The sequence below is a fragment of the Triticum aestivum genome, chromosome 3D (genome assembly GCF_018294505.1).
Source record: "Triticum aestivum cultivar Chinese Spring chromosome 3D, IWGSC CS RefSeq v2.1, whole genome shotgun sequence".
Lineage (NCBI taxonomy): Eukaryota > Viridiplantae > Streptophyta > Magnoliopsida > Poales > Poaceae > Triticum > Triticum aestivum.
The window spans coordinates 461,428,402-461,439,313 of NC_057802.1; positions in this window are offsets into that span (position 1 = coordinate 461,428,402).

Sequence of the window (10,912 nt, forward strand, 5' to 3'; positions counted from 1 at the left end):
CAGCTCGCCGCGTAGGCGTCGTCGACGCCTTGCAGCGCGTCGGGGCAAGCGCCATCGGGCGTAGCAGGCTGGCTACGCTCGCGGGGGAGGAAAAGGGTTCCCGTCCATAACAGGTCTCCGGACGACGGTGCACCTGGCCCCATGGTGGGCGCCAAATGTCAGGTGGTAGGTGCGACATATGCCAACGGGTGGCTTATCATTGTGGGAGCCAGTAAGACATCGCCGGTGCCTGGAAACGGGATAAGGCGAAGACATGCACGCCGGCGGATCTTACCCAGGTTCGGGGCTCTTCGTGGAGATAACACCCCTAGTCGTGCTCTGCGGGGTCTCCGCATGATCACTAGATCAATACAAGTAGCTACAAGTGCTCCTTGAGCTGTTTGGCTAGGGGAGGAAGAAGGGCAAGGCTGGCTCTCCTTTTCTCTCTATGTGGTGTCTGAAACTCTATGAGATCAACCCTTTGCATGGGTGTCCCGGGGGGCTTATATAGGCCTACCCCCCAGGGGTACAATGGTAATCCGGCTGGGCGCGGGTCCCAGCCGTCAGTGTCTGTGCTCGCCGGCTTCTCCGCCGGCCATTAGGGCCCGCCGACTGGTGGGTCCCGCCGGCTGCCGGCCTCTTGGCCGACAGGCCGGACCAACCGCTTGGGGGCCCTGTCGGCGGCTGGTTACTGTTGCCTCGCCTCTGATGACGAGGGCTTTGTCGAGGTAAGCGTGGCTACAGTGCCGCCGCCTTGCGGGCTCTCACTGTAGCCTTACCTCGTCTTGTCTCCTTAATGAGGCACATGTTTCGAGGGAGGGAGGTAGCCGGCTATTGGGAGCCGGCCACGCCCCTGGCCGACTAGGGAGGCTGGGCCGCCTTTGAGCGTCTCTCTGGCTAAAGGGGCCCGCCGCCCGCGGGCCGTACTGGCGCCTGTCGTGGGTGACATCGAGGTCAACATGGCTACAGTGCCGCGCCGGACGGGAGATGGCTGGCCCGTACGGCGCCCTGTCCATGCCTGTTTCGGGATTCGGGGGTAGTGGGCTGTACTGCAGCCACGCCCTATCTTATCACCGTTATGTGGATGCAGTCTTGGTGGGTGCAGTCTTGGAGGGTGCAGTCTTGGCCGGCTTCTGGGAGTCGGCTTTCTTCATGGCCGGCTTCTGGGAGTCGGTCCTCTTGGGGCCGGCTTCCTGGAGTCGGCTATCTCGTAGCTTTCTTTGGGAAGGTTTCTGAGGCCGGATCGCCTTCCGGTAATCGGCCCTGGGGATAGCCGGCCGGGGGAAGGCGTCCCGATGCTCTGGATGCTCGAAGGCTCGAATGGCCTGATAATTTTTTGAAGAGCCAGGGGGAGTCGGTTAGGCTACCCGTGGCCATTTACTCCGACAGGGTGTGACGCCCCGAGACCGACGCTTCAGAACATTTCCATATTTTCGTGATCACCGTGTGTTTCTTTTGTGCTTGCTCTTTTATTTTTGCATTGCATCATGTCATCATGCCATAATGTCATTAATCTTTGCATCTCAACTCAACTAATAAATTGCATAGATGGCTAATCTATTTAAATCGAGGGAAGGGTGACTTCTCTTTATAACATATCCTCCCAATATTAGGGAGCTATATTAAATATTTCTTTAATTTGGAAATCACCATAACACACTTGCAAATTATCCCAATGCCTTTGTTATCTTAATTCTTGGTCTCCAACCTTGCCATATATTCTTTCATCATATTCCGGAGCTCCACCAAAAATCCGAACATTTTTGGACCTTCCCAACCCTCACTTCCTATTCAAATCATTTGAATTCAAATCAAATGAGTTTGTATTTAAATCTTTTAATCATGGCCTTTTCTATTTTCTCGGAACAAGCACATTTTTGTGAGTCCGGGAAAATAATCCCCATGTCCAACTTATTTCCCTAACCCTCTCTTTCTTTTCTTCTCTCTAATTCTTTTCTGTTAAAGAAAGTATGAGAGAGAGAGAGGAGAGAGATAGCCCAGGCCGGCCCATCCTTCCTCCCAGCAGCCAAGCCGGCACCTCCACCAGCTCTAACCCTAGCCTCTCTCGATCCCCTTAGCATCTCTCCCTCGATCCCCATCTCCTCCCGCAGCGCCGCCATCTCTCCCTGGCTCTCTCCCTTTCTGTCCCTCGCACCACCACACGCACACTATCCCCGCGCCCGATCCCTCTACTAGCGACCTCCACCACCGCATCTCGCCCCTGCCGTCCCCACGCCCTGCTACCTCCTAGAGTGCCACGCCATCGTTGTTCATCTTCAACCGCGGGAGCGCAGTCCTCCTCCAACTCCGTCCCCTGGCTGCCTCTGTCTGCATCGAGCAGCAGCAGCTCGTCGCTCAGCGCCATGGAACCCGCGCCCTCAAGCTCCTGTGCCAGCCTCGCCTTCCTGCGCCACCATCGCCGTGGCCGCTCCGTGCTTTTCCACCGAACGATGTTGCCGCCGGCGTGCTCTGCCAGGATCCGGTGGATCTCGGCTTCCCCTGCGGCTCTGCCGCCCCGCCATGTTCCCGGAGCCGTGGTGCCCTGCTTGCGTCAAGCCGCTGCATCCACGCGCCAAGTCCCGCGGCCGTCCCCCCTGCATCGCGCAAGCCCCTGCATCGCGCCCCGTTGCTGTTGACGCCAAGTCCAAGGACCACCGAGCGTGGGATTTGCCAAGTACCACTACCAATGCCTCTGGATTCGCCAAGTACACCACCGGCAAGACCACACGGATGCTCGAACGAGTGCCGAACGAAACGCCAAGTCCCTCTTCTAGATCTGTGTATGACCTTTGTAACGATGTGCCAAGTACCTCTACGGGTTCCTGAACGTCTACGAACCATGCACGACTACAACGCGAACGGGTACCCGATTACCCCGAAGAACTCGGATTCGTCAAGTCCCTCTCCAAGACGTGTACCACTACTTCCACTACCGTCACCGTGTACCACTACTTCCACTACCGTCGCGAGAACGACTACTTCCACTTCGACCCGTGAACGACTACTTCCCTCGACATTTTTGAACCGCCTCGAAACGCATGCTTCAAAGGTATAATGACAAGACGACCGCCGTGGACCGAATGCATGTGTTGTATGAGATGCTCGTGTTTGCACCGTGTCCGAATTGTCACTCGTTTCCATGCCACTAACTCGTGGGAACCCGGTAGTCGGGAGCACCCCACCATCTCTAGCATGTTCCGCACATCCACACACTTCCTTTTGCACCGGTATCTCCATGAGCTACCGGAACCGATATGTTACCGTGGCATCATTTTCGGTATCGTCGCCGTGACACCCTTTCTTTCCGCCACGATGACAAATGCCTCGTATCTTGCTCAAGTCAATATTTTCATTAAATTGCATAGAACTTGCATATGTCATCCGCATCATGTTAACAACATTTAAAATTGTTGTTTGCTTTAAATTGCTATATGCATATGGGGATTTTCCGGAATTGTTGTTTGTTATTTTCGGCCTCATTTAAACTTGCCTAAATAGATAGTTTATTTATGCTTCACCCCTTGCCATGTTGAATAACATTTAGTATTGTTGGGTACATAAACAAGAGCGAACTAAATAACTTGAATGTGGTGTTTCGTCAATATGCAACTCATTGCATATTGAGCTCCACTTAATTTGTAGTATTGTTTGTGCACTTTGCCATGCCATGCCTCTTTAAACCGGACATGCATCATACTTGGTTGCGCATCATGCCATGTTTATGTGATGGTTGTTTACTATGTTGCTTGCTTCTTTCCGGGTTGCTTCTCTCGTTAGCTTTGGTTTCGTTCCGGAGTTGTGAGGATTCGTTCGACTACGTTCGTTTGTCTTCTTCATGGACTCGTTCTTCTTCCTTGCGGGATCTCAGGCAAGATGACCATACCCTCGAAATCACTTCTATCTTTGCTTGCTAGTTGTTCGCTCTATTGCTTTGCCGCGCTACCTACCACTTGCTATATCATGCCTCCCATATTGCCATGTCAAGCCTCCAACCATCCTTTCCTAGCAAACCGTTGTTTGGCTATGTTACCGCTTTTGCTCAGCCCCTCTTATAGCGTTGCTAGTTGTAGGTGAAGATGAAGTTTGTTCCATGTTTGGAACATGGATATAGTTGGGATATCATTATTATATCTTATTTACTTTAATGCATCTATATACTTGGTAAAGGGTGGAAGGCTCGGCCTTATGCCTGGTGTTTTGTTCCACTCTTGCCGCCCTAGTTTCCCTCAGACCGGTGTTATGTTCCTTGATTTTGCGTTCCTTACGCGGTTGGGGATTTATGGGACCCCCTTGATAGTTCGCTTTGAATAAAACTCCTCCAGCAAGGCCCAACCTTGGTTTTACATTTGCCTACCTAAGCCTTTCCCTTGGGTTTTCGCGAGCCCGAGGGTCATCTTATTTTACCCCCCCGGCCAGCGCTCGTCGTGAGTGTTGGTCCAACCTGTCAACCGCCGGTGGCCACCAGGGGCAACTTTGGGCTCGCCTACCGGAAGTTTGGTCAATCTGGTGTGCCCTGAGAACGAGACATGTGGAGCTCCTATTGGGATTTGTCGGCACAGTCGGGTGGCTTTGCTGGTCTTGTTTTACCATTGTCGAAATGTCTTGTAACTGGGATTCCGAGACTGATCGGGTCTTCCCGGGAGAAGGAATATCCTTCGTTGACCGTGAGAGCTTATGATGGGCTAAGTTGGGACACCCCTGCAGGGTATAAACTTTCGAAAGCCGTGCCCGCGGTTATGCGGCAGATGGGAATTTGTTAATATCCGGTTGACACTTAACTTAATTAAACTGAATCAACCGTGTGTGTAGCCGTGATGGTCTCTTTTCGGCGGAGTCCGGGAAGAGAACACGGTCTTGTGTTATGCTTGAACGTAAGTAGCTTCAGGATCACTTCTTGATCTTTTTCTAGCTTCTCGACTGTGTGTTGCTTCTCTTCTCGCTGCCATTTGCGTATGCTAGCCACCATATTTGCTTAGTGCTTGCTGCAGCTCCACCTCATTACCCCTTTCCTACACCTAAGCTCAAATAGTCTTGATCTCGCGGGTGTGAGATTGCTGAGTCCTCGTGACACACAGATTCTACCAAAACAGTTGCAGGTGCCGAGGATACCAATGCAGGTGACGCAACCGAGCTCAAGTGGGAGTTCGACGAGGACATTGGTCGTTACTATGTTTCGTTTCCTGATGATCAGTAGTGGAGCCTAGTTGGGACGATCGGGGATCTAGCATTTGGGGTTGTCTTCTTTTATTTTGGTTCCGTACTCGGACCTTGATTGTACTCTGAATGATGTGTGTTTAATTTATGTATTGTGTGAAGTGGTGATTGTAAGCCAACTCTCTTTATCCCATTCTTGTTCATTACATGGGATTGTGTGAAGATGACCCTTCTTGCGACAAACCTACAATGCGGTTATGCCTCTAAGTCATGCCTCGACACGTGAGAGATATAGCCGCATCGTGGGCTCTCTTCTGGAGGGCCTCAGACCTTGCCAACATCACGAGGGAAGCGCTTGGGCACCACTTGGAGGCGTGCTTCGCGGCACGTTTCCCTCAGGAGAACACAGGGCAAGGAGCACCCACCGCTCAGGAGTTCATCACCAAGACCACTCAGGAACTGCAAGACGCAAGGGCCATGCGCGGCGACTGCCGCTCGCGAGGCGCAGCTCCCCATCCAGGCGAGGATGCCGGGTTGCGCGTCTGCATCGACGTCTCAGGGCTCAACAGGGCCGCATCTGAGGAGCCTTTCTGGCCTTCGCGCGTGGGCCGTTGCGAGGGTCCACCACACAGCTACATTCGCATGCCCTTCGGCTTGCCGAGCGTGTCGTCAGCCTATCAGCACAACCTACGGCGTGTCCTGGCGGCTCAGGAGGCCAGGCACCACGCTGTCCTGGCAGAGATGGAGACGATCCTCAGGGATCCACCTGAGCCCCCAGAGACTCCCGAGGCTCAGGGCCCCGGTGGCTTGTGAGGAGTCATTCCTTCGCCGCGTACCTTCAGCTGCACCAACTCTCCTTCGTCAACAGAACCAGGTAACATTTTCCAAGTTCATTTAGCTGGGAGTGCCCCTCGGGCTGCATTATTCCCAGGCCGCGTGGGTCCGTCCCTGTGGTATGTATCCCTTTTGCTTACGTCTTTATCTTACCCTATTGGGGGTGCCCCTCGGGCTGCATCATCCCCAAGCCGCTCGGGCCTGACCTAGTGGCATGTATCTTCTGCATTTACCCAAGCTGATTTGCCTTCCATGCCTAATCTGCCTATGATTGTCACCTGCCCGATTTCCACATGCTCGATCGTTGCCTCCCACGGGGCCTCGTCACACTGGCATGGCGCTGGTGCATGGGTCCATCCCTGCCACGTCGACAAACCTGAGCGGTCGAGCTCTGGCTCGCGGCACGCCCCACGCACGTCACCTCATCAGGTCCTCAGTGCCTTCGTCTCCTCACGGAGCAACCAGTGGCAGATTGGCAACCATAATGGCAAAACCGTGTTACTCCTTGTGCTGGCTCGCAGGACTATCACGAGGATAGCACCAGGCGGCACCACGAGCTCCCACCTCTTCCAAGTAATCCGCGTGCACGTTAAAAGGGGGGCTCCTGAGCATCGCGACTCAGGAGCTCTTACTGGCTCTCCAGCCCTCATTCCCTGGCCTTGCCCACGGCATCGCGACCTGGCATACCTGCGGCGGCTGAGCTCACTCGAGGGCCGGGACCTGAGGACGTAGAGCACGAAGGAAAGCATTGGAAGGGGGAGGACCCGTACGGGCCTAACCTAGCTACATTGCGGATGATTGCGCACAGGTCTAGCGCACGACAAGGAATCGACTCGGAATCGGCAAGATAAGTCTCGCGTTCAGATTGGCTAGATGTTGGAGCCTAAGTGCTTGCGCTCGCGGCATCCATGTTGCGGCCACGTCGCATCCCTTTCCTGCCTTACCATAGCTGCTTGAGCGCTAAGGGGGACCTCCTGACCATCGCGCCCCAGGGGCTCTTACTGGACCTCGGGCCGCTCACCTCCTGGCCTTGACCACGGCACGCGACCTGGCATACCAGCGACAGCTGCAGCCTGCCTGGGGACCAAGACCTGTCAGCGTAGAGCAACAAGCTATCATGAGGATGGAAAGGGGAGACCGAGCCTGAAGAGGACATGCGTTCGCAAATTTTCATAACATGGAAGATATGCGCAAAAGACATTACAAACCCTTTACACGCCCCCACGGGGTACTTCGTGATTCTTCGCAGGGAACAAAAGCGAGAACTAAGAGGAATCCTATCTACACCCTCCCGTGGCGGACGCCATCATCAATAGTGGGCCACGGGAGGCCGGCGCCGACCCCATCCAGATCAGCGGCGGCGGCGGCTGGACGCCGCGGCCCTGCTCTGAGCCCGGCGAGAGCTCGGGGGCACGCAGCTATCGTCGCTCGTCTCTGGAGTCTCGTAAAGCTCTGGAGAGTCGCTAGACTCCCAAGGGCTGCTGTTGCTGGAGTAGCCGCGAGCGGGGCGCGCGTCAGCTTGGCGCTCCCCTCCAGGGCAAAACTCCAGGCGGCGGCCCTCCGCATCGAAGACCTTGAAGAAGAGCGTGGAGACTCCGTCATACTCAAAGTGGATCGTGAGGGCGCCTTCTGCATGGCAAACCCGCGCAACCTCGCCCCAGCCGCGAGTCATGAAGATCTTGCCGGTGGGGGCCGCTTCGATCTCTACTCCGGTCGCCGGAGCGTCGAAGTCGGCATGCTACAGCCAGAGCTCAAGAGGCCCCCTCGACGACATCACGTAAGAAAAGAACCGCGGGAAGCGGATCCAAGAGCTTGGGGGCATCGGCGCCCATAGCACAAGCTCACGCGAGGAATCCACGGCGTGGATTCCAGGAGCAACGGCACGCATCGCCATCGCGCGGCGACCACGGACGCGGCGCGGGCGGCGCCACTCATCGCTCCGCCCTCCTGAGCCCTCGGCTCGGGCGTACAAGGGTAGCGGATACCCTGGAGGAGGCCGCTTGCACCAAGGCCTCGTCACCACCTGCATCGCTGCTTCGTTGCGACGGTGAACCGGCCTCTTCTTCGGCGGAAGCGGCCCTGGATCATCGTGGGGGGCCTTTCCTTTCTCTTCAGCGGAGAACCTTCGGATGGGTGCCATTGCTGCTAGCGGTGGAGCAAGGAGGAAGAAGCGAGTGAACCAAGAAGAGATGGGCGACGGGGGCTCCACCCCCTACCATTTATAGCGAAAGAAGGCCAACCGGCGCCTCCCACGGTCACAGGTAATGATGGTTTTCCTTGCATGTCGCAGGGACTTGTCAAGTCGGGCAGTTGCCAAGGCAGCGTGGGGAAGCGGAGACGCCCGTGTCCAATCAACCGCCACGCGTCGACCATGGCCGCATGCTTTTGGTGCCCGCGGCGCTACGCGCTTGGCCCTTGGCTTCGCCGCGAAGCCAACCCGAGCGCACCTTGGGCCTGGGGGCTACTGTCGGCGTCCTGGGAACGGGGGTCCCCAGACTTGCCTGCCTGCGGTCCACGGCGTGGCTATGCTAGCGGGCCTGTACGGCCCATCTTCATCAACAAGGCATTCAAGACCCTCGCGAGGGGCGAAGCCTCGCGAGGCGGACGACACAAGACCTCCTCAGGAGCGGCCTCTCCAAGCTGCCTCGCGAGGAGCGGAGATATCAAGGCGGGGCAAACCTCACGAGGCTCTCGTGACGTGAGCCATGACGATCGACACTAGGCGGGCGCCAGCGCGCGCAACATCCTTGTTTCCTCTTTGGTGCTAAGGAGGCAAGCGCAGGCGCGGAGCACCGAGGCATCAGGCAAAGGTTTCCATATCAGTGCAACGAGACCAAGACCAGCAGGCCAGCAGGACGGACGTCACCGTGGAGCCCAAGATGGCGTCATCACCAGAGCCTTTTGGAGGCGAAGACCGCTTTTGTCAGGATAGCTTGTACTAGCTGTCCCTTTCAAATTGGCCGCTGTTGTTGGCTCCCTTCCCGCTCAATATTTGGGGAGAGGACCAGGGCTTATGTAAGTAGAACTAGCCACCACAGTAGGGGGCATCTGATAGCCCATCGATTCTTCACCCCCACAAGTTCGACGAGCACAAGAACACCTCAACCTCAGGAGGCTGTTCTTCCCCTTGTACTGTTCATCATCAGCCCAAGAGGCAATCCACCACCACACACTGGAGTAGGGTATTACACCACAACGGTGGCCCGAACCAGTATAAATCTTGTGTCCCTTGTTTTTTGAGTTCGTCGAGTTCGTCCGCAAGATCTTAGTGAGCTAGGGCGTGGATCGGTAGGGGGGAAAGAACTTCGCGTGCACCCCAGAGTTTGAACCTTAAGGGTTTTGCCGGAACCCCACATCCGACAATTGCCATGTCATGATCATGCATCATATTGTTGCATTGCATTGATTGTGTTCTTTCTGTGTTTGCCGGTATTCGTCCCCTCTCAGTGGGCGTAGCTTCGACGATGAGTTCGATGACACCGATGAAGAACTATACTATCTTCAGAAGTGCCAGGCAAGCAAAACCCCCTTGTTCATTCCGATACAATCCCACTCTCTCGCTCTTGCTCTCTTTTACTGCATTAGGACAACAACGATTCAACTGTTACATGCTGCGTTAGTTGAACCCCTTTCCTCTGCATGACCTTTCATTGCCACAGTAAATAGATGAAACCCACTAGCATGAGTAGGGGTTGTTTGAGCCCTGATGTGCCTACTCATTCATGCTTGTTTCCATGCCTGCTACTGCTTAGAGTTGAGTCAGGTCTGATTCATCGGGGATGAATTGGAATGTGGTGAACATGTCATACTGTTGAGAGCTAAGTGTGTGAACACGATTTGGTAAAGGTAGCGGTGAGAGGCCATGTAGGAGTACATGGTGGGTTGTCTCATTGCAGCCGTCCTCAGGAACTGAGTTATGTGTTTGTGATCCATGAACAGCTACTACCACGCATTGGAATGCTTAAGTGCCCCTCTCGACTTATTAATCGCCTTGATCTCTGTCCAGGAGTTGCAACTAGTTTCTGGTGTTTGTAGGATATGTGTTGGGGGCCGTGCGTAGCGCTGACCCTAGGGGTGGGCTATGATGCGGTAGAGACACGACGCACGGTGTACCGGGACGCCCGTTTGGTGCCTCGGAAACCCTGCTCTCATCGTTTGGGGCCGTGAGTGACACCCCGGCCGGATCTCCTTGCGGATGGAACCCGAATAGGCGATAAACCTGGACTAGAGACTTGAAGGTTAGTCAGGTCGTGGCCGACTCCCTCGCCAGGCTTCCGCTTGAAGGTTGCCGAGATACACGACATGTACATGGTGGTAAGTGGCAAGAGCGTGTGTGAAGAAGTACACCCTTGCAGGGTTAACATCATCTATTCGAATAGCCGCGTCCGCGGTAAAGGACTTCTAGGTTGCTTATACAGTTCATAGACAAGTGAAAGTGGATACTCTAAAATGCGCAAGATAAGCGTGAGTGCTATGGATGGCGTTCTTGTAGGGAGACGGGAGCGGATCCATAGTGGTGTATTAATTGGTGAATATGTGGACTCGTGTGCGCCACCTCAAAAGAGTTACTTGCAGTTGTAGTTCAGGATAGCTACTGAGTCAAAGCTGGCTTGTTGCAGTTAAACTCCACCACCCCCTTTGTTGATACTGATGCATATGTAGCTAGATCTGATGTAAGTCTTGCTGGGTACATTTGTACTCACGTTTGCTTAATTTATGTTTTTGCAGAGAGACTTCAGTCTCACTAGTAGTTTCGCGTGGACTTCGATGTTTAGCTTGTTACCTCAGCTACGATCTTGTGCCCTCGCCGGGGTCTTGTAGTTAGTCAGGCTTCTCAGCCTTTTCCTTTGTAGTTGCCTGTACTCAGACAAGTTAAGCTTCTGCATGTGCTTGGTTCTTGTATGACTTGAATGCTGGGTCATCAGACCCATGTTTGTAATATATG